This window comes from Schistocerca nitens, chromosome 3 (genome assembly GCF_023898315.1).
Source record: "Schistocerca nitens isolate TAMUIC-IGC-003100 chromosome 3, iqSchNite1.1, whole genome shotgun sequence".
NCBI classification, from domain to species: Eukaryota; Metazoa; Arthropoda; class Insecta; order Orthoptera; family Acrididae; genus Schistocerca; species Schistocerca nitens.
The window spans coordinates 480676880-480704533 of record NC_064616.1 but is presented as its reverse complement, the minus strand read 5'-3'; positions in this window follow the sequence as shown (position 1 = coordinate 480704533).

Below are 27654 nucleotides of genomic sequence, written 5' to 3'. Positions count from 1 at the left end.
TTTGTGGGCGCGTAATTGGCACCAGATAACGTCCGAGATGTGTTCTGTCGGGTTCAGGTTAGGTGAATTTCATGAACAACATGTCAACTTGAGATCACTGTCACGCTCCTCAAACAACTATACGATGATTTTGGCGTTGTGACACGGATAGTTCTTCTCCCGGAAGATTCCGCTGCCGTTAGGGAAGACATGAAGCATGAAGAGATCAGGTAGGCCCCAACTGTGTTCACGTAGCTCACAGCTGTCATTTTGCCTACAATTACTAGCACGGTTTCCATGGAAGCCCAGTTGAATGTTCCCAATAGCATAACACTGCTCCCACCTTCTGCATCAGTGGCGTTGTGCAAGTTTCGTTCACCTGGGTGACAGACTGTCCAAACACGACCATCGACCTGGTATAACAAGGAACAGAATTCAACTGGCCAAGTAACACGTCTCAAATGATCCACAATCCAATCTCGATGATCCAGTGTTCACTGCAATCGTAGTTGACGTTATCGTTGGGTCAACAATGTATGCTGAACAGTGTGTTTTAGAACACCTGTGACTTCGCCAACATAGTACTCTGTCGTCAGATATACCACATATCACCGCCTGTCTTGCCTTATAGAGTGGGCAAGCTCCCGAACCACTGTCTCTGCTCCGCTAATACAGAGTGAACCAGAATAACACCGACAAACTCCACCCAAATTGTTCAGGGATACCTTCTGAGTATTTTGGTATAAGGGACCCACAGTCTCCAGCAGCTCGTTACAGAGTAATAATATAATTATGATTTATTCGCTTTGTTACAGCAATTGGCCTTGTTTCCGTGAAAATACCTTTACAGATACGAAGAAGAATCAAACCTGTAATAACCAAAACCCACAACACACAACACGTAACACAGAGTAAAGCAACAACCCTCAGATGAAACATATACACTTTTGTCACAGTGTGTTCCACGTATTCGATCAGTGTACATTATAGCACATAACAAATGCAGACTATCTTCTTGCAGGTATTGTTGAAAATGTCAACCGCCCTGATCACGGCAGAGTGTCCAGCAGCGCACCATCGAATGTCTTACACGATCAAGAACTCCAGAAGTCAGGAGTACTATTTCCGGGGCTGCGATTATCCTAGAAACCAGGTCTGTGGTAATATCGACCGGAGTCTCGTAAACTAGGCTCTTCACATGCCCCGAGAGGACGAAGTGTCATGTCTGGCGATTGAGTTGGGCGTGGAACAGGACCACCGCAACCAGTCCGTTGTCACCCAAACTCTACTTCATTGTGGTTCCTAACGTAGAGAACGAAGTGTGCCGGCATCCCGTCATGTTGAAACTACACAAGTTGGTGAATCCTTAGCGGCTCATCTTCTACGAACAATGAGAAGACATGAAGCAGGAAAGTTTTGTACACAACTCCGTTTATTGTACCAGGAAATAGGTAAGGTCCATAAGGTCCAACCCCGTAATCGTTAACTATACCAGTTCCTCCCCCCCCCCCCCACACACACACACACAGCAAATGTCTGTTGGCTGGATCGCCACACCAGTGCGTGTGGACTTTCGTCGTGGATATTCTTACTATGGAACATGACCTGTCTTGTAAACATGGCCTTGTCCGTAAACAACACGAAAGTACGAAAACTGAGGTTTTCTGTTTATTGCCGTACGAAATAATTTTCAAACGCTACTCAAAATGGAAAGTGCGCCAGATGCAATGATTGCACCTTCTGTGGATGACACGGCTGTAGTCGTTGTTCATGTAAGACTCTCAAAACAGTTGATTGGCTTGTGTTCAGACCGCGAGCAACGTTACGACCACCAGAAGCAAGACAGTCCTCGATCATGTATAACACATTATCTTCCATATCGAGTGTTCTAGCATACCTTACACAGCCTGTATCTTCTATTCTAACACAGAAGGATCCAGTTTCTCGTAGGTGCATATGTGCAGATGCAAAAGTGCTGTGATGTTATTGCCGTCGGTGAGGGAGCAGCTCAGCATAGCGTCGTTGTGCTGCTCTTCCACTGCATTCAGTGAATCCATACTCTACTGCATTTCAGCCAACTTTTCATCAGTAAATCCATCCATAGCACTGATGTTTATCACTGTTAAAACACAACAAACACTGCAGTAAAATCAGACCGTAGACAGGACCGAGCAGTACTGAATGCAAACCTTAGGGAAACGACATAAGGGAAGCATTACCGATGCCAAAAGAACGTACCATGAGCGAATGGGTACATGCAGTATAGATACAAAGCCAACAGGAGCAAAAAGCGAAACGAATTGCAGTGACTCTGTAACAAGCTGCCAGAGACTCTGGGTCCCTTATTCTAAAATACTCATAACATATCGCTGACAACTTCTGGAAGTTTGCCAGTATCGTTCTGGTCCACCATGCATACCTTTCCTTAAATTGTCACACACCTGCATTGTCACCAGGAGGCCTTCAGTCAGGCAGAGGGCAGTGGTCTTAATCTTTATGGTCGTCACTGTACTGCAATAAGGAACATGCACTCAAGGACCGATGATGCAAAGAATTCTGCCTGTCAGCCTGTAGCGTCTTTTTCGTTACATGATAACAGCGACGCGTCGTGGCTTGGACGCGACGAGACATCGCAAGTGATGTGGAATCATCGACCGCTCAACCGCTGCCCGCAACTCGTGAAGATCGTACACGGCACTCCTGCTTCGCTCGATGACGTCCCAAATGTTGTCGCCGGTGACCTAAGAGGAGAGTGGGGGTCACACATAAGTGGTGGTGAAAGGCTGTCCCATTCATCAGACACTTGTTACGAAATGTGATCATTTCTGCCATTCCTCCTGCTACTGAGTATTTTTCCGTGGTCACAGGGCAGGATCTCCACGAGTTCTGAACGTTACCTGTTGTGACCGGAGATTTTCGTAGGCGGGTGGTATCCCACAGACAGCTTCACAGTACGTCATTCCCTCTCCTGCCAGCTACTATCACAGATTGTGTCTGCAACGTTCCGTGCAGGACGGCGCGGATTACACAGTTATCAGGTACATGTACAATGTTTTTCCATGGACACTCTTATAAAGATGTCAGACACTGATAATGCAGGTGGACTGCAGAACTAGTACTCTGAAAGCGCGTATTTGTTGTTAAATAATGCAGTGCAGTGCAGAAACTTGGGATATAGGTCCATTTGTTAAAATATCACGATTTTCTTATTATTTAATGCGGGATATTGATGTAAGTTATTTCAATATCGCACTGTGGTAAGAAATCAGTCTCGTTCTTTTCTATGTTTATGAGAAAACTGGTCAAACTTGTGAATAGGAGTGCTGTTATCGCTAAAGCCGTTGTTTTTTAACAAACATGACAGCACACATTAATATTAGTACCATCATGTGTTCTTCATAGCGATAGTTAATTTGTTGCACTGCAGTTCTTGCACATGCCCTTGTTTTTATGATGTGTCCTCATCCTTATTGCATATGTCAAGCCGAAGGTTTTGTTTATGAACAATGACTGTGCTCTGGAGCTTTGCGCCGTAGCACCGCCGTTGTTCTTACAGACAAATATTACATGCCTCAGATGAAGATAAAACTGTAGCTGGTCATAAATCTGTCCACGGAAGACATATCAAGAGCGCTGCTCGCATTCTGCCACTTCTACCCATCTCTGAAGAAGGAAAGTTTCTCAAGGCCAACCTTACCAAGGAGATGGACATAGAATGACTGGTGGGGGCAGCACAAAATACGGTGAGAGCTGTTAATACAGACTGTGTTCTGTGGGGTTTCTATTTATGAGGCTCGGAAGGCCGGGGTGTGTTTTGTCTTGTGACTGACACAGCTCTGAGCTACTTCCTGCAGCCTGCCGTCTACCATATGTTGGACCACTCCTTGTTGTTGGTGCCTAGTGCGAAGAGAGATAGCCTCCTTCTCACTCTCTCCATTTCCACTGTCTGCCTATGATACTGTTGACAGTTGCTGGATACCATGACATGTCGCACTGTGCAGCCCACAGATTCTGGCATCCATGTCTCTCATTCTCCAGCCTGTAGCTGGGGGTATAGGCAGAAGGTGTGCAGAGTTAGCAATTGGTCCTGAGCTTCCTATCTGGAGAGGTGCACAGTGATGATATTAAGCACTTTCATCTTCAGTCTACCATAATATTTTTAGTGCAGTCTATATGATAATAAATGTGCTTACTCTACCGGATATCTTTGGTAGTATGTATTGTGTTAATACCACTTCATTTCTGGTAATATACTCTCAGTTAAAAAATTTTATGGAGTCGCTCTTTATGAGGTAATTGGCGCTTAAACTGCTAGCAACATTCTCCTCATCGATTATCTGCACATCTGCCCACATGTTGATGCGTAGGCATGCACTCTGATATTCAGTGTTTGAGCTTGTACCAGTGTCTTCCGTGCCAGCCACCATGTCGGATTTTTTGGTCATGTCAGACATGATTATATGCACACTGTGTGTCCCTACAGCCTATTCCTCTACCATTCCAACGGAGATGGGTGGACACAATGCTGATTGCTCGGGTTGATTTGGTCATAGCCAGGATCCACGCCCACGCCCGGGTTCCCGGGTTCGATTCCCGGCGGGGTCAGGGATTTTCTCTGCCTCGTGGTGACTGGGTGTTGTGTGCTGTCCTTAGGTTAGTTAGGTTTAAGTATTTCTAAGTTCTAGGGGACTGATGACCATAGATGTTAAGTCCCATAGTGCTCAGAGCCATTTGAACCAGGATCCACGCACTCTAGCTGGTGCACAGTTGTTAAAAGTGTAAATTTAGCAATTAATGTATATACCTGTCCTTGGAATATTTTCCCTCTTTGTTTTACAGGTTTATTATTATCCTATAGCGTCATACTCCCCTCAAGACAACTTCATAGTGATGTCACACACGAGTAATGCAGGAGCGAGTTCCTTATAATTTTGATGTGTATATGTAGCGGTGTGGTATTTTTCAATATATTACAATGTGATAATTGTTATGTATACTGTATTTACATGCCTCTTTGGTCGACAGAATAATCTGTAATATTCCAATAGGTGAAGAGAGCTTTTACAGAATAAGCTATGACATCATTAGTTTCACATACTGTGTTTTCAAAGTTTCTTAAGCCATAAATTTAGTTACTATTAACCAAGATTTCGCTGAAAACGTTGTGACGTACGGAATTTCTACCAAGTGGAACAACTCGCTCGTTTTAACACATTACCCACTCTAGTAACGCAGGGATGACATGGAATAGGTGTTTTGCAAAAGTTTACTTTTTATATATCACTGTGGTATCTATTTAGCATTTTTAAATGCTTACCAATAGTGCATTTGTTGTTAATAATGCATTGCAAAAATCGTTAACACATTGAAGATGGGCCCCAGAGATCTTCGTATCACTGCAGCCAGCAGCAGTTGATGGCGCATGGAAACCTCCGTTGTCCTGTACAGGCGTCGTTCACAGTACTCTCTATGGGGGTAAAGTTTGAATTATTTGCTTGCAAGGCATGTAGTAGGAAGAGTGTAGTTAATAGTGTCGGAATATCTGACCACTTGTACAATCATGTTACCGGTGAAATCTGCATGTATACAAAGGTGATTTTACAAGCCAGGAGTTAAAACACAACACGGCGCGTCATTGGTAATATGCTTCGTGCGACGATGAAATGTTTCACGATTTATCTGGAGATTTTTTATCAGATGTGCCAAGTGATATAGAAACAATGATAATACTGTTGATAGAGGCAGTGAGTTTGGGCCCTCTACATCAACTAAATGTTGGAAACAGCCACTTGTGTTGGTGAGTGTCAGTGATGTTAGTAGTGTTGATTAAAGAGGCGTTTGTTTACGTAGAATCGATAAAAGCAATGGCTATATTTAAGACAGTCCTGTCACACATTTGATACCTTTTGAAAATCAGCCAGACCTTAAATTTGTTCCTGATTGTTCATGTAGTATTTCAGCAGTTGTAGCTCGCTTTTTTGGTGTCGAATTATTTCATGTTTCCGCAATGCAATCTAAACTATATCGCAATTAGAATCCCCCAAGACACTAAAGTGGATCGAAATTTCAGTTCTTGAAATGAAACGACTTTTTGAGATTATACTTGTAATGGGACAAGTTACAAAGGACAGTTATCGGGAGCACTGGAGCACGGACCCTTTGATCGAAACTCCTACCATCAGACAGGTGATAGGTCGCAATCGTTTAGAACAGACATGGAATGCATGGCACTTTACCAACAATTTATGACAGGATGATCCAGGAAACAGGCGCTATACAGTCTGGCCAGTCCTCCAGCATTTTATGGATCGTTTTCAGACAATTTATAAACCCACCAGGTCATGGTACCAAGGAGCAGCCAGTAAGGTTTAGGACCTATAACCCTGGAAAGCTGGAGAAACATGGTATGTGAAGCCAGAACAGGATACATATGTAACATGGAAATGTATACTGGGGAAGGGAAAAGACTAGACGAAATCATTTTTTCTGTATGGGCACCACGCTTAGACGTCTGGCATAATGTCCGTTAGGAGAACAAGCGTACCAGCGTGACAATTGCAGATAACATACCTGCGCGGAAGACTAGGGACTGTGGGACAATAGAGGCTTCCACCTGAGTTTTCGACTGCTGTAAACACTCTCAAGAAAGGGGAAACAATGTACTACCCGAAGGGGGATATGGTTTTCCAAGGTTGGAAGGACGGCTGGGTGGTGTGAATGGTTAGCATGATACAGTCAGCTATGATAAAGCGTGCAGAAAACAAAGGAGGTATTGTAAAGAAGCCTGACCGTATCCTTTAGTCTAACAAATACATGAAAAGTGTGGGCAGAGCGCATAGTATTTGTCATACTACAAGACTGTAAAATGGAGCAAGATGGTAGTCCTCTGATCGATCAACTGTGCTCTACTCAGTGTCTACATAGTGCATACAACATGGAACCCCGAAAAGAAGATGAAGTACAAGTCATTCCTGTTGAATACAGCCAGATACTGGGTATCAACTCAGTAGCGAGAAGTGAATGATGAAGAGGATGATGGAGGAGAAGATGAAGACCCCAGAAAAAAAATCTCCCACATCTCGAACATCTAAACAGGGTTATTGTCAAATACTATCAGTAGATATGAGGAAAAACAAACTGGAGCAATTTTTGGATCAGGGACCAAGAAATAGCCTTTCAAGCCTGCAAAGTTTGCAGCACATACAAAGTGAGGAAGGAAACACCGCTACATCTGCTCGTTCTGCAAGGTACCTCTTCACAAGTGAGTGTGCTCGAAAAGTACCACACATTGATGAACTACTAGAACATCTGGTCTGGTGTGTGGAATTCTAAGTTTGAACGTAATATGGTCGACAGAATAAAATGGTAATTGCACTTTAAAAACACCCAGTCCACAGAGAGGGGGAGACTAAAACTTCTGACTGGTGGATTTTGATGATTATATGTACATGAAGTTTACAATTACATGACAAACATAGTTAATAAAATATGATAATTTTCTGCATGCATTAAAATTACTGTTTCATAATGCAGAGAGACGTTTTCTCGTCAAACACTAAGAGTGTAAAATAAAAAGATGGATGGTTGATGAGACGTAAATTTTTTTATGGGTAAACGCAAAAACACAATAGCTAGCAGAAAAAATACTGTTATGTATAGACAACAGTTACTGGTGGTATTGACAGGAGATTAGAGGACATGCAAGACAGGTATGATGTGCAGGCTGGATGTAAAGAAGGTAGCACACAATACCTGACCACTGCAGTAACTTGGAACAAATCTGTGTGGACCTTAATGAGTTAATGTAGAATATCGGCGTAATTTTCAAACATTCAGTGTCTCACAAAGATCATATTTGTTGTTAAATAATGCACTACACCACTGTTAAGTTGGTATATTGACATGATTCGCTAAATAATGCTCTGTGATAACTGGTTAACATTACATTTACATACATCTTGGGATAGAGATGTGGGTTTTTGGGAAATTGATAAAATTGTAACTACCACTTAATTATGAGAAAATGGGTCAGTTGTACCTACATGTCTTTTTATTCTGGCTAGGGGTGGTGGCTGGCGTCTGCTAGTGCTTCATGATGATCCTTTCACTATAACGTGCATACTTCAAATGATGCATCCCACTCACTTTCTCTAGTTATAAAGGATAAGAAATGGATGGGGGAACTTGAATCTTATAGTCCAGGAGGGAAGGGAAAGAAGAGGGCGAGAGGAGGACAACTGTGCATATTCAGGATGCATAACCTGATTCGTAAGATCATTTGTGTCTCATAGGTTCAGTGCCTCAGGGGCATGGGCAGGCCTGGGAAGAAGTGGAGGGGGATCGACCTCGAATGTGCCACAAAGAAATATGTGGGCAGGCCTGGAGGAGGGAGAGGTGTGAGGGTGACTTTGAATATAACTCACCCAACTGCCTTAGGTATAAAATGATACCTCCACTCAAGCTCAAATGTAACTTACATTGTAAGTGTAACCTGATACTCAAGGTCATTTTGTAATGCAACAGCTTAAAATGGACTAAGAGTTTATTAATTTTTTGCTCTTAAACTGTAGCCATAAAAATCAATACTTGAGATATCGATTATACAAACAATGCTAAATTTTTTTAACCACCTACTAAAGGGAAAGTAATTAATAATAATCAGTTAAAGATACTAAGAACAAAATAATGAATGTTAGTTGTAGTTATAACGACTGTCACATTCAGAGGTTATTTCAAAATGTCTTAAGATTTTGAGCAAGCTAATGAGACAAGTGGACAACTGCTATTGGTTCAATCTGTTTTGTGTGGGTGATCTTGGTGCCAAGTGGTGCAGAAAGAAAAAAAAGGTGATAGTCGTAGGCAGGTTAGCCTTTTTTGCGGATGTAACAGTGTCATGTTCCTGTGATTGCTAGAACTGTGTAAATTTGAGTGAAATTTGGTATAGAAGTGTCATTTGTGTTGAAAAGTCATCTCCAGAAATTGTGGGTTTTGAAAGCAAGATCATCCAACTTTAATGTACGTTGGAAATTTGAGCCACTGCTACCTCAAGGAAATGGCTCCCACAGCAACGTCGTCATACTAAATTAATTCCATCTAAAAGGAGAAGAACCTAGTCAGTTATCATTCTTCAACTTTCAACTACTGCACCACAACTGCTACTACAAACAAGGCAAGAACTTTTATTAAATCGAAATGGGTATGACTGAATTGAATATTACGGTCTAAACTTCATTTGCCATTGTGGAATACGTTCTTTTATTTAAAATTATTGGTTATGTTCATTTTCCTAAGATCATAAATACTATCGTTTTTCCTTGTCACTGTTTGTTTTATAATTTTGTGTAAAGATAAATGGACAAAAGGTCATAATAATTTTCAAATATCACAACTGTGAAAGAGTCTCATAATTTCTAGTAATGTTAATTTTGCTGCAAAGGACAGCTTTAAATCTATTTCTATTACTGTGAAATGTACTGGTCACATTGATAATTTAATTACTGATATTGGTCTTGAGTTTACTTTCACAACTTCGCCAGTCACTTAATTTTCATTCATTTTAATTAATTGTAAAGGTGGTAGCCACTGAGCCATTCAGTGAACTCACATCTTGCATCTTGATTCCAAATAGGATGTTCACCAGAATTAACAACAAAATAACTGCATTTCAGTCACAGTACAATTGATTCTGACGTACTAAAATTAAATTGCTCCTTCAGAGCTGGCGACGGAAAATCTCCATAGAATTAGTATACTTTACAGTGAGACTGTCCTACAGTAAGATTATACCATTTTATAATCAATTCGCTGCTGTGGGAAGGATAAAACTGCCATGTAGGACGTGATGTGATCATTCAGTGAAATATCCTTTACTGGGTGTCGAAATTATCGCAAGTCGAGCCCCGCTATCCTCACCATGCTTTGTAGAAAGGTCTACGAAAAAATCAAGTGGCAAAAATTAACAAAATATTCCGTTAGTTTATCCATGCTCTACAAATTAAACGTCTTTAGAGTCAGCAGAACAGCAACGGTTTTAAAGTACAGAAAAAATGTCAATGCTCAACTGCGAGACAACAGGTACAGTTTTTATGGGAAGAAATCGGGTGTTATGTTAGACGATGTTTTGTGGCTATGCAAAAGAGCGGCCGCGTCGCGCCCTGTTCTGCTGTATAAAAGTACGATGCAACGGACTTTTTTTACGTTGTGTCTAGCAGTGGAAACACTGGCTTTCCAGTAAATAAAAATCATATTCTGTACCAAATTTAATACATTTGAAAGTAAACATAGTTAATCTTCGAGAAAATGGTAAACAGAAGAGTCAACAGCAGCGCGTCCAGCAGCGGGGAAGCAGCAGGTGCGGCGGGCCCGCTCTTGGCGGAAGGTGCGGCTCCCGGTATAGCGGAGCTGGTCCGCTCTGAGGTAAACGCTGCGCTTCGCGATAAAAACAATCTCGATCTGACAGCAGGCACTATATCACATACTGTAACGGCAGCAGTATTGGCCAAAATGCGTGAAACTGTTGAGGCCAATACTGCCGAAATTACAGCACTAAAAAAGTCTGTGTCTGAATACGAGAAAAAGGCACGAGAGTTGGAAGTGAAACTATCTGCCGCAACTGACGAACTAGAACAGCACCAAAGGCGAAATAGTCTACGACTGTTTGGAGTAGTAGAAAATAAGGAAGAAGACACGGACAACCTGCTTATACAGGTTGCGCGTGAAAAATTAGGCGTTGAAGTGACCAAGGCAGACATTGACAGGAGCCATCGGGTGGGTCGAAAACTACCAGGTGCCACCAAACCTCGTCCAATAATAATTAAATTTGTCTCGTACCGAAAAAGGGCAGAGATCTTTACCCAGAAGAAGAAGTTAGCAAGAACAGGGCTTACAATAAGGGAAGATCTGACACACGAACGGCTAAAGATTTTAAACAGTGCCATATCCCGTTTCGGTCTTCAGAATGTGTGGACTCAGGATGGCAGAGTAATCATTAAGACAGCAGCTGGAAAGAAGACAGTCACAAACATGACATAACTGAATAGTATTAAGTGAAGCTACTCGAGCCAAAAGTGCAAACTTAACACCATTTGCAAATTGTAACAACCCTATACTCAGATATAGTCTTCTAATTTTATTAATTTTTTAATTATACCCATATTTGTACCTTCAACTAATTGTTTTTGTAACTGTATTAACTTTTCACTTTTTTGTGTCTGTAGCTCTAACCATTACTTAATTTTAGTTACTGCTAATACTTTTTTCATTTTCTCAGTTTATTCTCTTCCGTTCTGAAATAGTTCTATTGCAATTATTAGTCTCTCCTTTAGTTCATTAATCACCCATCTCTTCGGTTTAAATTGTTCATAACAAAAATCACTATCAGTATCACTTTAGCAAATTTTAATCTAATTGTAGCTTCCTACGATAATCACTACCAGTATCACTTTAGTAAATTTCAATTTAATTCTAGCTTCCTACGATAATCTATTAATTATTAAGCTTACTTCTCTCTGCTGGCAGCATCGGCCTCTTAAATCACTCCCTTTTCCCTTATTTCCACCCTAAGCTGTTTCAAATACGCTAATTACATTTCTCCTCTTACGACAGAGGATACACAGTGACACACAGCCGTCACTATTTTGGTCATATTCTCCTTGCACCGAATACCACTAATCCATTTTCTATACTCCCGCAACCTCAGGAAATCTCTAGCAGTCGCCTTTCTTTCGGCACTCGCGGAGTCACAAACAGGGCGCGCAAAATCTCGGACACCCCTATGTTATGTCACTTGGCGGAAGCAGCGGCCAGTGCCCCTCGCGGCGGGTAGTGCCTAACAAAGGGACAAACCAGTCTGCCACCCTACTCCAGGCTGCTCAGCGGAACGCGTCAGAGCTTTTAGCAGCTCACTGCAACATCCAGTCTTTACCTGCACATTACGAAGAACTTAGCCTCCTCTTCAACCAACTAAACTACCACGTAATCCTCTTATCTGAAACGTGGTTGAAACCACACATATCCTCTGCATCTTTTCATCTCCCAGGGTACACATTTCTTAGGGCAGACAGATCAAAAAAGCGAGGTGGCGGGGTCGGCGCGTATATACGAACAGATCTCAAAGCGAAAGTCTTACGTACATCAAATCCTGCTGAAGAAAAAGAGGCTGAATTCATGTTCATTGAAATAAATATACAAAGTCGGAAATTCTTGACTGGCGTCGTGTACAAGCTGCCAAAAATAAGCTCAGTGAGTTCCTTCTAGTCGGAATTACATTCACTTCAGTGTCAATACCAACATGTCATCGTAATGGGTGACTTGAACATAGACCTGCTAAGAGACACTCCCTCTGCAATAAACCTAAGAACACTGTTTAGTTGCAATAGCATGAACATTCTTCCATTACAACCTACACACCATACGGCGCACAGTCATACTCTTATAGACGTAATCGCAACGAAACAGACTGACAAAGTAAGATATGTTGGTCAAACATCGGCCCCTGGCCTCTCAGCACATGATGTAATATTCCTGGCCTACTCTGTGCAGCCCCCAAGGATCAAATCGCGTTACATAACTTGTAGGAACATGAAACGTATTGACCTTGAAGCTCTAACAGCCGATTGCTCAGAAATCTCATGGCATCAAATAATCAGAAAACCCACAATCGACGGCAAAATTAATGAACTTGGTAATAAACTCACTGCCCTCTATGATAAAGATGGACCTGTGCGCACAATCCGTGTAAGAAAATCTCCTGCTCCATGGCTGACAGCTGAATTACGTCAAATGATGACTAATGGGGATGCTGCCCACAGGCGTTTCGAGGCAGATCCGAAACCCGAGCGTTTCGAAGAATATAGAAAGCTACGGAACAGAGTGAAACAATGCATTCGCAATGCTAAAATCAGGCACGCTCGCTCCCTCGTATGCAGCGATCTGACGCCCACGACTCTATGGAAGAATCTCCGTAGCTTGGGGGTCGGAAAGGCAAAATCGGAAACTACTTTTCATGTGTCAGCTAACGAATTAAATGAATTCTTCTCTGCACCTCTGAATACCAGCACAGCTGATAATTACCGTCCACAAGAATCGCCAAACAGGATAACTAACAACGATACCTTCCATCTAAAACATGTAACAACAAATACGGCAAGAAAAGCAATAATGAGAATCTCTTCTGATGCAATAGGCAACGACAGTATCGGTATAACCATGATTAAGAATGTTGCCGATATCTTAGTACCTGTCTTAACTGACATATTTAATTTTTCCCTCGTGAACGGAATATATCCCACTGCATGGAAAAGAAGCCTAATTCGACCCATCCCTAAGATCGAAAACCCGCAACTGCCTAGTGATTACCGACCAATTAGCATACTACCTGCTGTTTCCAAAGCACTTGAATATATTGTTCATGACCAAATCACTGAACACTTGCATGAATTCAGCCTATATGACAAATTTCAATCCGGTTTCCGTAAATATCACAGCACAAACACTGCTCTAATTAAAGTAACTGATGACCTGAAATATGCCATCGACAATCTAAAGGCAACAATTTTGACGCTACTGGACTTCAGCAAAGCTTTTGACACTGTTAGCTTTGACATATTGCTCAGAAAAATGCAACAGCTTAATTTCTCTGATAGTACAATGAGATGGTTTGAAAGCTACTTAAAATACAGACAGCAATGTGTTGTCTGCGTAAATGAAAAATCTTCCTGGAAACATGTTTCCTCGGGAGTGCCCCAAGGATCAGTCTTAGGACCACTTTTGTTTTCTTTATATGTCAACGATATTTCGTCGGTTCTGTCCTCCTGTAAATATCATTTCTATGCCGACGACCTCCAGCTCTACCTAAGCGTCAGACCTGAAGATGTAAACACTGCAATCGCTCAGATGAATGATGATCTGTCTTCAGTAGTGACATGGGCGAAAAACCTGGGGCTTAAACTAAATGCAAAAAAGACGCAAGTAATCTTAATAGCCCATCAGAAATTAATAAGTTCAGATTTCCGCGAACGGCTACCTCCTATTCTGCTCGACGGTACTCCAATACCATATCAGAAAACAGTGAAGAACTTGGGTGTAACTTTGGATGAGCATCTCAACTGGGCGGAGAATACAGTCGCAGTGTGCCGAAAGACGTCTGCTTGTCTCTATGCTCTCAAAAAGTTTCGGAACATATTTCCACAGGACTTGAAACGCCAGCTCGTGCAAGCACTCGTTCTACCGAACCTCCACTATTGTGATGTGATTCAACAAGGCACGAGTAGTGAAAACAAAAGACGGCTAGAGCTATCCATGAATGCCTGTGTGCGTTACACCTGCAACATTCGCCGATGTGATCATGTTAGTGCTTCATACTCCGAGCTAGGGTGGCTGCGGCCGGACAAATTGCGTGACTACCACACTCTATGTCTACTCCACCGACTCCTCGTCGCGCAAGCACCCCAGTACCTTGCTTCAGAGATTAAAAACCTGTCATGTCATCATAATCGAAACTCGAGGTCACTCTTATTTGGTATCCTAACTGTGCCCACTCACAAAAAAAAACTTTTGCAAACTCCTTCTCAGTTGCCGCTGTCCGCCTCTGGAACAAACTGTCCCTTACCTTCCGCAAAATTCAATCTCCTGCTGCTTTTAAGAAGAAGTTGAAGCATTTCCTACTATCATCCTCATAAAGTTCTCCACAAAATTAATGTACAAGGGCAATCCCCTCATCTGTCAAATAGCAAAGCTAGCGTCTCCTATCTTGCTCCTGAGATGCCTTCCTCTTCATCTATCTCTATTAGCCACGCAATCTTCTTTTCCTTTATATTTCCTTAACTATGTTTCATCATGTCTCTCTATTCTTCTCCTCCCTTCAGCATGAGTCTCCCTCATACTCCCTGCTGCCAGCACTCCTATATAAAATCTGTCTCTTCAATAATGTCTAATTGTAACAGTACTTGTGATTTCACTTTTTATACTAGATGTAGTTTAACATGCCTACTAAAACATATGAATGTAAAATAAGTAGAATGCCTGGTTAGATGTAAGAGAGGGCCTGATGGCCCTAATCTTGCCAGGTTAAATAAATCAATAAATAAATATATTAGCTAATCATTAGTCTTTTCATAGTTAAAAAGAAAAACATTAAAAAGTTCGATTACATGCGATTCGTGTACATCAAAATTTAAACGAATTGGACAAACATGGAATCGGCGGGATCTATTACAATACCACAGCGAACTAGAGAATGAACTCCAGCACGTATGAGCTATGCCAACTTTACGGTTTTTCGATAGTTACAGAAACTGCGGTAAATGCAGGGTGTGTCTGCTATGTACGGTTCCTTTTACCCCCAGTATCCAGCGGTCGGAAAGTAGCTGTAACCATACTGAACTGCTATATGAGTCAATGTAATCACAGATCCGTTACTGTTTCCCATCAAAACCCGAAATACATCGTTGGCCATTAAATTTGCAACACCATTAGGACGACACGAACAAACGTTTAATTCGCAATAAACTGGGATTTCAGAGTGACTGCACAAAGCAGGTAGGATTAACGCTATTTACATTCTCTGTAAAGGAACGATATTTCAACATATTTCGCAGTCAGAAATTCCTTTTATTTTTTATATGTAAAAGTTCGTGTTATGCCTCGTGTAAGATGGAGAATCGTCTACCAACATGTTTCGAAATCCGACAGCGGCAGTGGCCTATTGATGCTGTGGTTTATCCTCTTGTGATATTGCCGCTCACACTGGTCGGGCTCCAAAGTGGCGTCATGCTGACACGGAATCGAGGGATTCAAGAGGATCATACTCAACGCCACGCACATCCTGATGTACCACGCGCGATTATATAAAGAGTAGCGTCCGAGGGTATAGTGGGACAGTCATATTCTTTGTTTGGCCGTGCAGTCCTGCACAACGACATTACGTATCCTGAGTCAGGAAATATGCTTAACAAGACAAGTGGCCGGCCGGAGTGGCCGAGCGGTTCTATGCGCTTCAGTCTGGAACCGCGCGACCGCTACGGTCGCAGGTGCGAATCCTGCCTCGGGCATGGATGTGTGTGATGTCCTTAGGGTTAGTTAGGTTTAAGTAGTTCTAAGTTCTAGAGAACTGATGACCTCAGAAGTTAAGTCCCATAATGCTCTGAGCCATTTGAACAAGACAAGTATCCACACAAACATCATGGCGACGTCTTTAGTACCATGAACGGTTAGCATAGCGAGCATTTTTGCGGGTTTCCCTAACGCGGGAGGAGAGTGGCGCTTGGACACAATGGTGCGCCCAACGACAGCACTGCACATAGACATGGAAACACGTCGTTTTTTACATGGGTCGTAGTTCTATACAGAGAATTATGATAGACGTATCAGCGTATAGAGGAGCCGAAGTGAACGAACGAAGACAGATTATATTCATCATTGACATACAAGAGTGATGATGATGGCGTTTGGTTTGTGGAGCGCTCAACTGCGCGGTCATCAGCGCCCATACAAAGTTCCCATTTTTTTCCACAGTCTAAATTTTTACACAGTCCAATCAAGCCACTGCCACGAATGATGATGATGAAATGATGAGGACAGCACAAACACCCAGTCCCCAGGCAGAGAAAATCCCTAACCCGGCCGGGAATCGAACCCGGGACCCCATGATCCAGAGGCAGCAACGCTAGCCACTAGACCACGAGCTGCTGAGATCATACAAGGGCAGCATCCACTGCCATGATATGGGGTACCATCTGGTACACAACACGTTAATGGCTTATTCACAAGGACCGTAATTTACACAGCAATCGATATATTTCTGACATGTTTAGATTTGTGACTGCCCGGTCTCTGCAACGTCATCTTCCAACAAGATAACGCAAGAGCGCTCGTAGCTCATGCTCCCCTGGGTGGTTACTTTGATACACAGGGTGTTCTATCTTTACCTTGGCCAGTACTTTCTTCAGATTTCTCAGCTCGTGCAAACACTTGACCAGGAGTTGCAGTTGCCGATAGACTGACACCCCACCACTCGGCAATAACTGCAGTAGATGAACTGTGACACTGAGTCGAAGCAGCACGGAATGATGTACCCATACCTGTCATCCAAGCTCAGTGCGACTCAACTCGGCTCGACTACCACAGCAGGCTAACAGACTGTAGCTGCCACAGGTGTCAGCTATGTATATTAAATTTCGCACCTTGTAGACCCTGAAATCACCTACAGATTTAATCGTGTGTTCTTTTTACTATACTGTATACGCACAACAAGTAAAGTTTCATTATTTGCTACCATTCCTGGTGTTGAGTTTTAATGGTGAGCAGTGCACATTAGCTCTCGTAGTGCACGGCAGTAGCAGCGGCACCAGCAGCTGAGACAAAACGCGCCTGTCCGGCGCGGAGCTGCGGGGGGCGCCATCGAGGGGCTTTACATGGATTGCGCGGGCGGGAATAAACAGCGCGCTGGCTGGTTTAGGAGGCCCCCTATTGATTCCCAGAGCTGTTTACCGCCGGCGTCCACTCGCAGCCCGGCGCCGCTGCTCTTTCCCTCCCGGTGGCCCGCATTGTGTTCGGACGCCTACGCGATCCGCGCCGCACGTGATGGATCACCAGAGCGCGGAGTCACCAATCGGCTCACCTGCTCGCTCATCTCCGAAAAACTCGAAGAGCTGAAAAAAGCTGTTCTTCATAATACACGGGTACTCTGGCAGAAAAGTCTGTTGTCTGTATGTAAATGGCGATATGCAAGAGATGAAACTGGGCGAAAATACGACAATTAGCGCCCAGACACGTCACGATACCGACAAGTTTTCAGCAAGGTCTAACTAAGAAGCCTGTCATATGACGCTCCAATGCAAAGGTGCCGTATCTACGACGTGAAACAAAGATTTGAAGTCACTCAGTATTATCAACGTAGGGTTGTAAAATGGAACCCATTCAGTTTCTTCCTTCTTTTATTTCTTCATTTCCTGACAATGTCTTTGAGTGACGTAGTATAAAAATGCCTGTACTGAAATGATCAGTTGAAGAGTGGAAATGAAATGATCGTATGGCATTGTCGGTCGGGATGTCCCATTCGGGTTCGGCAGCGAAGTGCAAGTCTTATTTCAGTCGGCGCCACATTGGGCGACTTGCGGCCGACGATGAGGACAACACAACATCCAGTCCACGAGCGGGAAAATTACCCAGCCCGGCCGGGAGTCGAACCAGGGCCCAGTGCATGGAAGGCAAGCGCAGTACCACCCAGCTAAGCAGGCGAACAACAGTGGAAATGTCAAACGTTTTAACTACCACTTTTCCACAAAACACGTTTTCAGTGTTGCTGTGTAGTCTATGCTCTGCTGCATGTTCCTAGGCTGGACCGAAGTGTCCAATCATGGACAAAGGTCTTGTATTAGAAAGAAGAAAGATTATAGCTGATGTATGCCATATTGAACTTCATCTGAAACACCAACCATGTGTAGTTTGTGCAAAACAGAAAGACATGTTGACGATGTTGCAATTTCTTAATCAAAATCACAAAGAGTACTACAATAAATTTTGGAACATCTGATCCCAAGACTGGAGTTGCGTAAGAAACAGATATCAATTCTAAAAGATCTTTGTCATGAATGTAATTTTGTTATTTTCTTGCAAAAAGTTTAACACATGGGTGAAATGGTTTTTATTGACCACAGTTCTAATATTTTAAACATTTCTGCTTTATCTCTGTACTTGTAGTATTACAAACAAAACGTAGAGCCTCAATATTAATTGCACTTGAAAAAAAAACTTTCTTATTGGCACTTTGGACCAGTCATTTTTCTGAGATGGCACTTCAGCATTCGTAACAAATTATTTATTTTCAAATCCATCTCACTACTTTTTCCTTTTTCAGTGATGACATAAGCAGCGTAATTCTGTGGTTGACATTTCGCTACTTTACAATTTCAGCCATATTTCTTTTAATTTCTCTTTTTTTTCGTAGACTGTCCATTGATAACGAAATGAAGTCATGAAATTACTGGCGAACCCGGCAATGCTTCGCAGTGACTCAATATTTGGGAATCGGATCTACGTCCTAATCTCCTTCTGTCCTCTATTGCTGCCCATACCATCCTCATCCCTTATTTTGTTCTGATTCCCCCACCTCCCCCTCTCTCTTTGTCCGTAACTTCCTCTCCTTATTTCTCTCCATTTCCTCCTCCCTGTCTCTCTGTCCATCTCCTCCATCCCCACTCTATGTCTATTTCCTCCCCTCCTCCCCCCTCTCTCTCTCTATTCATCTCCTCTTCCACCATCTCCCTAATCTTCAGCCTTGTTTATTGTCTTTGTAAACGAAACCTTGACAGGGAGCTGAATTCACTTAAAATAAATGGGAAAATAGTTGGTACCACTGGTATGCGGGATATGAGAGAGACCTCTCCAGTTGCTGCATTATCTTCAGTGACAGTATTTTGCATAGTTTTAATCTGCAAATGGATAGTAGTACAACGTTTTCGACGTCTCAGATTCTGTAGTAGAATTATAATCATAAGCCAGTAAACCACAGTAACCACTTTCAAATTCCCTGTTATAACAAATTGCGAGGAAGAAAGCAAATCAGCACGTAGTTGTGTATACAATTTTGTTTTAAATTATATGTATGTAGAAAGAATTTATTTGACAGAAACCATTTCTCTGATGGTTTATACCACCGAGAGAGGTGGCGCAGTGGGTAGACACTGGACTCGCATTCGGGAGGACGACGTTTCAATCCCGCGTCCGGCCATCCTGAGTTAGGTTTTCCGTGATTTCCCTAAATCGCTCCAGGCAAATGCCGGGATGATTCCTTTCAAAGGGCACGGCCGACTTCCTTCCCCGTCCTTTCCTAATCCGATGAGACCGATGACCTCGCTGTCTAGTCTCCTTCCCCAAAACAACCCAACCCAACAACTTACCAACAACTAAAATAACTCTTCAGAACTCTTCTGATGGTTTAAATCCCCTGCTGCCATAGTTAAAGATCACTGTCAAAATATTAACGAAACAGCACACTTCCACAACACCGCATACTCTCTTCTCGCGTTAGTTTTAACAGAAAACGTGCAAATTTTTGTTTAAAAAATATATAGCTTTAGTCAATATGAAGACTTATTAGACCATCGTCTAAAAATTGGAAGCAAACTGGTGAAGAACTTTTCAAGATGTTTGCTAACACCGTTTCCACTTTACATATTACATGTATTTATGTATTATATATATTAAAATATATTGCCAATTTCGATTCAAATGTTTATTAGAGTAACGTAAAAATTTGAATTAATCGATCAAGAACTTCGCGAGACCTTTTTGAACAAGTTTGACTCTTTATATATTATATACTTATATTTATACAGTACATATATTAAAAATATGTAGGAAGTGTCCGTGGTAATGTTTATTAGATTGTAATGTAAAAATTTGAAGTACCGGGTGATCAAAAAGTCAGTATAAATTTGAAAACTGAATAAATCACGGAATAATGTAGATAGAGAGGTACAAATTGACACACATGCTTGGAATGACATGGGGTTTTATTAGAACCAAAAAAATACAAAAGTTCAAAAAATGTCTGACAGATGGCGCTTCATCTGATCAGAATAGCAATAATTAGCATAACAAAGTAAGACAAAGCAAAGATGATGTTCTTTACAGGAAATGCTCAATATGTCCATCATCATTCCTCAACAATAGCTGTAGTCGAGGAATAATGTTGTGAACACCACTGTAAAGCATGTCCAGAGTTATGGTGAGGCATTGGCGTCGGATGTTGTCTTTCAGCATCCCTAGAAATGTCGGTCGATCACGACACACTTGCGACTTGAGGTAACCCCAAAGCCAATAATCACACGGACTGAGGTCTAGGGACCTGGGAGGCCAAGCACGACGAAAGTGGCGGCTGAGCACACGATCATCACCAAACGACGCGCGCAAGAGATCTTTCATGCGTCTAGCAATTGGGGGTGGAGCGCCATCCTGCATAAACATCGTACGTTCCAGCAGGTGTTTATCAGCCAGGGTGGGGATGATGCGATCCTGTAACACATCGGCGTACCTCTCACCCGTCACGGTAGCAGCTATAAAAACCAGAATCACGCATTTCCTCGAAGAAAAAAGGCCCGATAACGGTAGATGTGGTAAATCCAACCCATACCGTGACTTTCTCGTCGTGCAATGGAGTTTCCACAACAGTTCTAGGGTTTTCGGTAGCCCAAATTCTGCAGTTGTGGGCGTTGACAGACCCTCTGAGCGCGAAATGAGTTTCGTCGGTCCACAACAGGTTACTCAACCAATCGTCATCTTCCGCCATCTTTTGAAACGCCCACACCGCAAATGCCCTCCGCTTCACTGAATCGCCAGGTAACAGTTCATGATGCCGATGGAATTTGTACGGATAGCATCGGAGGGAACGCCTAAGTGCCAACCAAACAGTAGTGTATGGAATGCCGGTGCGACGTGCGACTGCACGAGCGCTGACTTCCCCGTGCATACACGAACCCGCTACAGTCTCCATTTCTTCCTGAACTGTCTCAGCAGCATTACGCCTTGTGCTCGGTCGGCCTCTACGGGGTCTATCGTCTAAACAACCCGTGGCTTCGAACTTCGAAATCATTCTCGTCACAGATGCATTTGTCAACGGACCTTTACCCGTTCGAATCCCCTTCCTATGACGATAGGATCGTAACGCTGAATTAGCACATTCACCATTCTGATAATACAGCTTCACTAAAAGCGCTTTTTCAGGTAACGTCAACATGCTGCGACTGCTGGCGCATCTGATTCTCTCTCTCTCATTACAGCTCCTTTTATACACGATTGTCATGCGCAGTCGCTGACGTTTTGCTGTCCAGCGCCATCTGTCGGACATTTTGTGGACTTTGTTTTTTTTTTTGTTCTAATAAAACCCCATGTCATTCCAAGCACGTGTGTCAATTTTTACCTCTCTATCTACATTATTCCGTGGTTTATTAAGTTTTCAAATTTGTACTGACTTTTTGATCACCCGGCAAATCGATTAAGACCGTTTCGACATTTTTGCTAACAACGTTTCCCATTATATAGTATATATATAGTTATATTCCGTATGTATTAAAAATATGTAACCTATGTTAGTTCTTAAATTTTGTTAGACTATCGTGTAAATATATGAAGTAAATCGTTCAAGACCTTTTCCATATTTTTGGTAACAAAGTTAAACAACGACTTGTCTTTATATAGTAGAATAGATAGTTACTACATCGCGTAAAATACCATAATGACATATGTGTAAAGTAAAACTGAGTGCCAATAATAAGGCACGATAAAATAGTTACTCAATCATCCACCCCATTGTTTGGACAAGTATGGCTCAAATGGCTCTGAGCACTATGGGACTCAACATCTTAGGTCATAAGTCCCCTAGAACTTAGAACTACTTAAACCTAACTAACCTAAGGACATCACACACACCCATGCCCGAGGCAGGATTCGAACCTGCGACCGTAGCAGTCCCGCGGTTCCGGACTGCAGCGCCAGAACCGCTAGACCACCGCGGCCGGCTTGGACAAGTATGTTTTTGTTCATAGCTAGATGTTTCTTTTCATAACAGACATGTAGCACCATAGCGGTAGGGCTAGTTATAACTGCTCACACATAATAGTTCAGTCCATCTGCCTCAATAGGCTTCTTGTTGTCTGCCCCTTCACTCTGCGTTGTTAGATACTGTTTCAGCCGACAAAAGTAGGGTTGAATAAAAATCAACTAAATACCTACCAGGCAAAGGCCGCATAACCCAAGGTTTGAAGCAGCATTTGAAAGTTCTTAAAAATATCCGGCATTAGGGATTCTAAAGAACTTGCTCGAAAATGTTTTAAAGTTCAACCAATTAAGATTTATTGCCTCAAAAATAAGTTGTAAATGGCTATCAAGTCCGTACTTACTGTCAAACTATTATTGGTGCAAGCTGACTACGGTTTTTTCTACAAGTTCTCCACACGAAAGCAGCCAGACATTTTCTAGTCCGACTAGAAATAATTTTCACGTCCTATAGAGTTAGTGATCGCTCACCTATTCGTGAGTTACTACATCGAATTGTTCTGTGATCTTTTTGGAAAGAAGTGATTGCGATAGTGTCTCGTGATGTCCACGAAGTACGCCACGCATTGTTTGTAGTACGGCGAGAAAGTTCACAAAAAAATACTTCCAAACAAAACTACTTAGAATATCCAGAATTTCACAAAAATGTTAAATACTCTACTCGCTTAATACTACATCCGACAAAATGCAAAATTTCCTTCAGCTTGGCAGAAATTTGTGTACGATGGTCTATCATTTATGTGTCCTGTAATACGAATGCCGAGAGACTCTTCGAGATAAAGAAATGTAGCCAAAGCATTACACAAAGCGCGAGCACTGTTTAATACCTACTGGCTGATGATTCAGGCAGCCAGTCAGAACAGTTTAAGCCCTCAGATGCTTGTGGTGACCCTTAAGTCATCCAGTAGCTCCACAGAAAGCAATTTTTAAAAGAAAGTCTGTATTTACCAAACCATATTTTATATAAATAAAACAATGGACGGTTTATCCCAGAAATGAAATACTAATTGATTTAATGCCTGACGTCTCTTCTGATTGCGTTTATACAAAAGCAGGCACGATAGAACACATTTTACATATAGTGACGTGCCAGAGAAACTGGTATAGACTTGCGTATTCAAATACAGAGATATGTAAACAGGCAGAATACGGCGCTGCGGTCGGCAACGCCTATATAAAACAAGTGTCTGGCGCAGTCTTTAGATTGGTTACTGCTGCTACTATGGCCGGTTATCAAGATTTAAGTGAGTTTGAACGTGGTGTTACAGTCACCACCCGAGCAATGACACAGCATCTCCGACGTAGCAATGAACTGTGGGTTTTCCCGTATGACAATTTCACGAATGTACCGTAAATATTAGGAATCCGGTATAACGTCAGATCTCCAACGTCGCTGCGGCAGGAAAAAGATCCTGCAAGAACGGGGCCAACGATAACTGAAAGAATCGTTCAACCTGACAGAAGTGCAACCCTTCCGAAAATTGCTGCAGATTTCAATGCTGGGCCATCAATAAGTATCAGCGTGCGAACCATTCAACGAAACATCATCGATATGGGATTTCGGAGGCGAAGGTCCACTCGTGTACCCTTGATGACTGCACGACACAAAGCTTTATGCCCCGCCTGAGCCCGTCAACGCAGACATTGGACTATTGATGACTGGAAACATGTTGCCTAGTCGGACGAGTCCCGTTTCAAATTGTATCGAGGGGATGGACGTGTACGGGTATGGAGACAACCTCATGAATCTATGGACTCTGCATGTCAGCAGGGGACTGTTCAAGCCGGTGGGCCGGCCGCGGTGGTCTCGCGGTTCTAGGCGCGCAGTCTGGAACCGTGCGACTGCTACGGTCGCAGGTTCGAATCCTGCCTCGGGCATGGATGTGTGTGATGTCCTTAGGTTAGTTAGGTTTAAGTAGTTCTAAGTTCTAGGGGACTGATAACCACAGCAGTTGAGTCCCATAGTGCTCAGAGCCATTTGAACCAAAGCCGGTGGAGGCACTGTAATGGTGTAGGGTGAGTGCAGTTGGAGTGATATGAGACCTCTGATACCTCTAGATACGCCTCTGACAGGCTACAAGTACGTAAGCATCCTGTCTGATCACCTGCATCCATTAATGTCCATTGTGCATTCCGACGGACTTGAGGAATTCCAGCAGGACAATGAGGCACCCTAACGTCCAGAAGTGCTACAGAGTGGCTCCAGGAACACTTTTCTGAGTTTAAACACCTTCGCTGGCCACCAAACTCCCCAGACAGAAAGACATGCATATTATTGAGCATATGTGAGATGTCTTGCGACGTGCTGCTCAGAGGAGGTCTCCATCCCCTCGTACTCTTACGGATTTATGGGCAACCCTGCAGGATTCATGGTGTCAGTTCCCTCCAGTACTATTTCAGACATTAGTCGTATCCTTGTCACGTCGTGTAGAGGCACTTCAGTGTGCTCGCGGGGCCCTACACGATATTACGCAAATGTACAAGTTTCTTTGGCTCTTCAATGTACGTCACATGATTCCTGAAAGCACAAGAATATTCCCACGCATAATTTTACATAGTTTCCAACGAAATAAAACATCCACACTTCGCGTATACTCTTTCAGTCTCTCCACAACACTCATACTGAAGCCACAGTTGAATAATAATTTTTTAAAGTGGTTGATATTGCATCCCCTTGCGAGGCGGGGAGACTAATAGGACAGAAGAAAACGAGCATAAACGCCCTTAATGATCGTGATTCTGTTATGCAAGCGTTGTCTGTTTGTCCTAGATCTGACTATACTACTCTGCACAGGCTGTACAAAATTCTTGCTTGTCTACCTGCATCTATTGCTACAGTAGAAAGAAGTTTTTCAACATTGCTTCGTACAAAGATATGGCTGAGGTCGACAATGAAGGAGGATCGACTTAATGGCTTAACTCTGTTGAACACTCACCTTGACATTGATTGTCCATTTGACGATGTAATTAACCAATTTGCCAGGAGCAACAGGAGTACAGAATTCATCATTTAAGGACGATAACCACAATTGTAACTTTTTTATATCATAAGATGGCATTGTCTTGTGTACGTCTACAATCAGTTTAGATAAAATTTTCTTAAACTTTGCATGTAACTTGATTATTTTTTATTACAGTAAAAGTAAAGGTAGCTCAAGATATCTTCTCCCCCCCCTCCTCCTTGAGGTTTTTCTGTATCCGTCACTGTCTTGTTCACATGTTGACACAACGACATCATCATTTATGATTGCAGTGGGCACGAGATCATCGGAATTCGACCGTCGATCAATGGAAATGTGGCGGCTCTTCGTATGGTTCAAATGGCTCTGAGCACTATGGGACCTAACTTCTGAGGTCATCAGTCCCCTAGAACTTAGAACTACTTAAACCTAACTAACCTAAGGACATCACACACATCCATGCCCGAGGCAGGATTCTAACCTGCGACCGTAGTGGTGGCGCGGTTCCAGACTGTAGCGCCTAGAACCCCTCGGCCACCCAGGCCGGCTCTTCGTATGATTCACGTTTTTGCTACACTAGGTCGATGGTCGTCTCCACAAACGCCGTCATCGAGGCGCTCCACGGGTGCAGGCTGGTGGGAGCAGTATTATGGGAGACATCCTCCTGCGCCTTCATGGGACCCCTGGTAGTAATCAAAGACAGGCTTACAGTTGCGAACCACCTGAATCTCTTCATGCTTTATGTCTTCCCCGATGGCGATGTTATGTTTCAGCAGTATAATTGCCTGTGTCTCGGAGCCACACCCATGCTACAGTGGTTTGAGGAGCATTATAGTGAACTCGTGCTGATGTCTCGGCGACCAAATTCTCTTGATATAAATCCTAAGTAACCCATTTCGGTCGCTACCTGGCGCCATTATCTCGTACGCAAATCAGTGGCCCGTTGTTAACCCGAATCACATGACCTGTGCGTGGACATCTAATGCCACATACCTCCACAAACCTAACAACAAACTGTCGGATCCCTGATACGCAGAATCAGTGATGTATTTCGTTCCAGAGTCGGAGAAAAACGCTATTAAGCAGGTAGTCATAAGGTTTTGGCTCATCAGTGTACATCTTGTGGTAGAACGTCGTCCCATGGTATATTCTGTCTCCTCATTCCGAGAAAAAGCGCGAACTCAAGCAGTGTTCACATTCTCCACCAGAGCGCTGCAAGCGTGCAGCAGTCTGATCAAGCGGCAGTACATGCTTTTACCACATCAGTTGCATTCGGATTTCTTTCCTCTTGATCTGCTTGTTATTTAAATATTTCAGCCTTTCAAAACGTTCACATACTTCTTCTTTGACGCTTTTAACACAATTTATATAAGAGCTCTGCAGATTACCTGGCCAAATTTCTCAGCTTAAAAATTATGTCCATTAACGGTGAACAACACTTTTCTTTTTGAAATAGACTATGCCAAGATTCACAATTAACTTCTTTTCTAATTACCTTCAAGGCGAACTCGGGGAAAAAAGCAAGTGACACACGTTTAATAGATACCATCTCCAGAGCTGTAATAGAATAAAGGTACGGGTGCTAGATTTATTTTGCAATGATACTATTGTTATTATTTATGAAACTATCATCAAACAACTACCAGTTAGGAAATTTTTTTGAACGGTTATACGTACCTTGGGTTCCATTAAGCTTGTACAGAATTTTTGTCACTTTTTCTGAACGCTTGGGTATCACTTCCGACGACTGCGTTGTTGCAAAGGAATTCCTATCTTCAAGTTTCTGTTGAGGGCAAGTACTATAGCTCAACAGCTCTTGAATCCAGCGTATCGGTGTCGTCTGAGTTCTCCTCAAAGTGCTAAAGAACATTTCTACAGCACGCTGTTAAGGACTCTTGTTAGCATGTAATGAAAGCGAATGACAATAATTATAGAACACATAGAACTATAGAACACATCGTCAACCGAATGGCCTTATCAGTCTCGTTGCTGAGGAAAACCACTCCTTGCTCATGGCATGATTTTTCCATGTCCTCAAGATACATAAAGGACTCGTTTTCCAGCCACTGAAGTCAGTCATCATCTGTGTTTAAAAAAATTATCTTATCACGACAAAACCTAGTGCTGTTACAACTGCTAACATAATCGATATAGAACCATT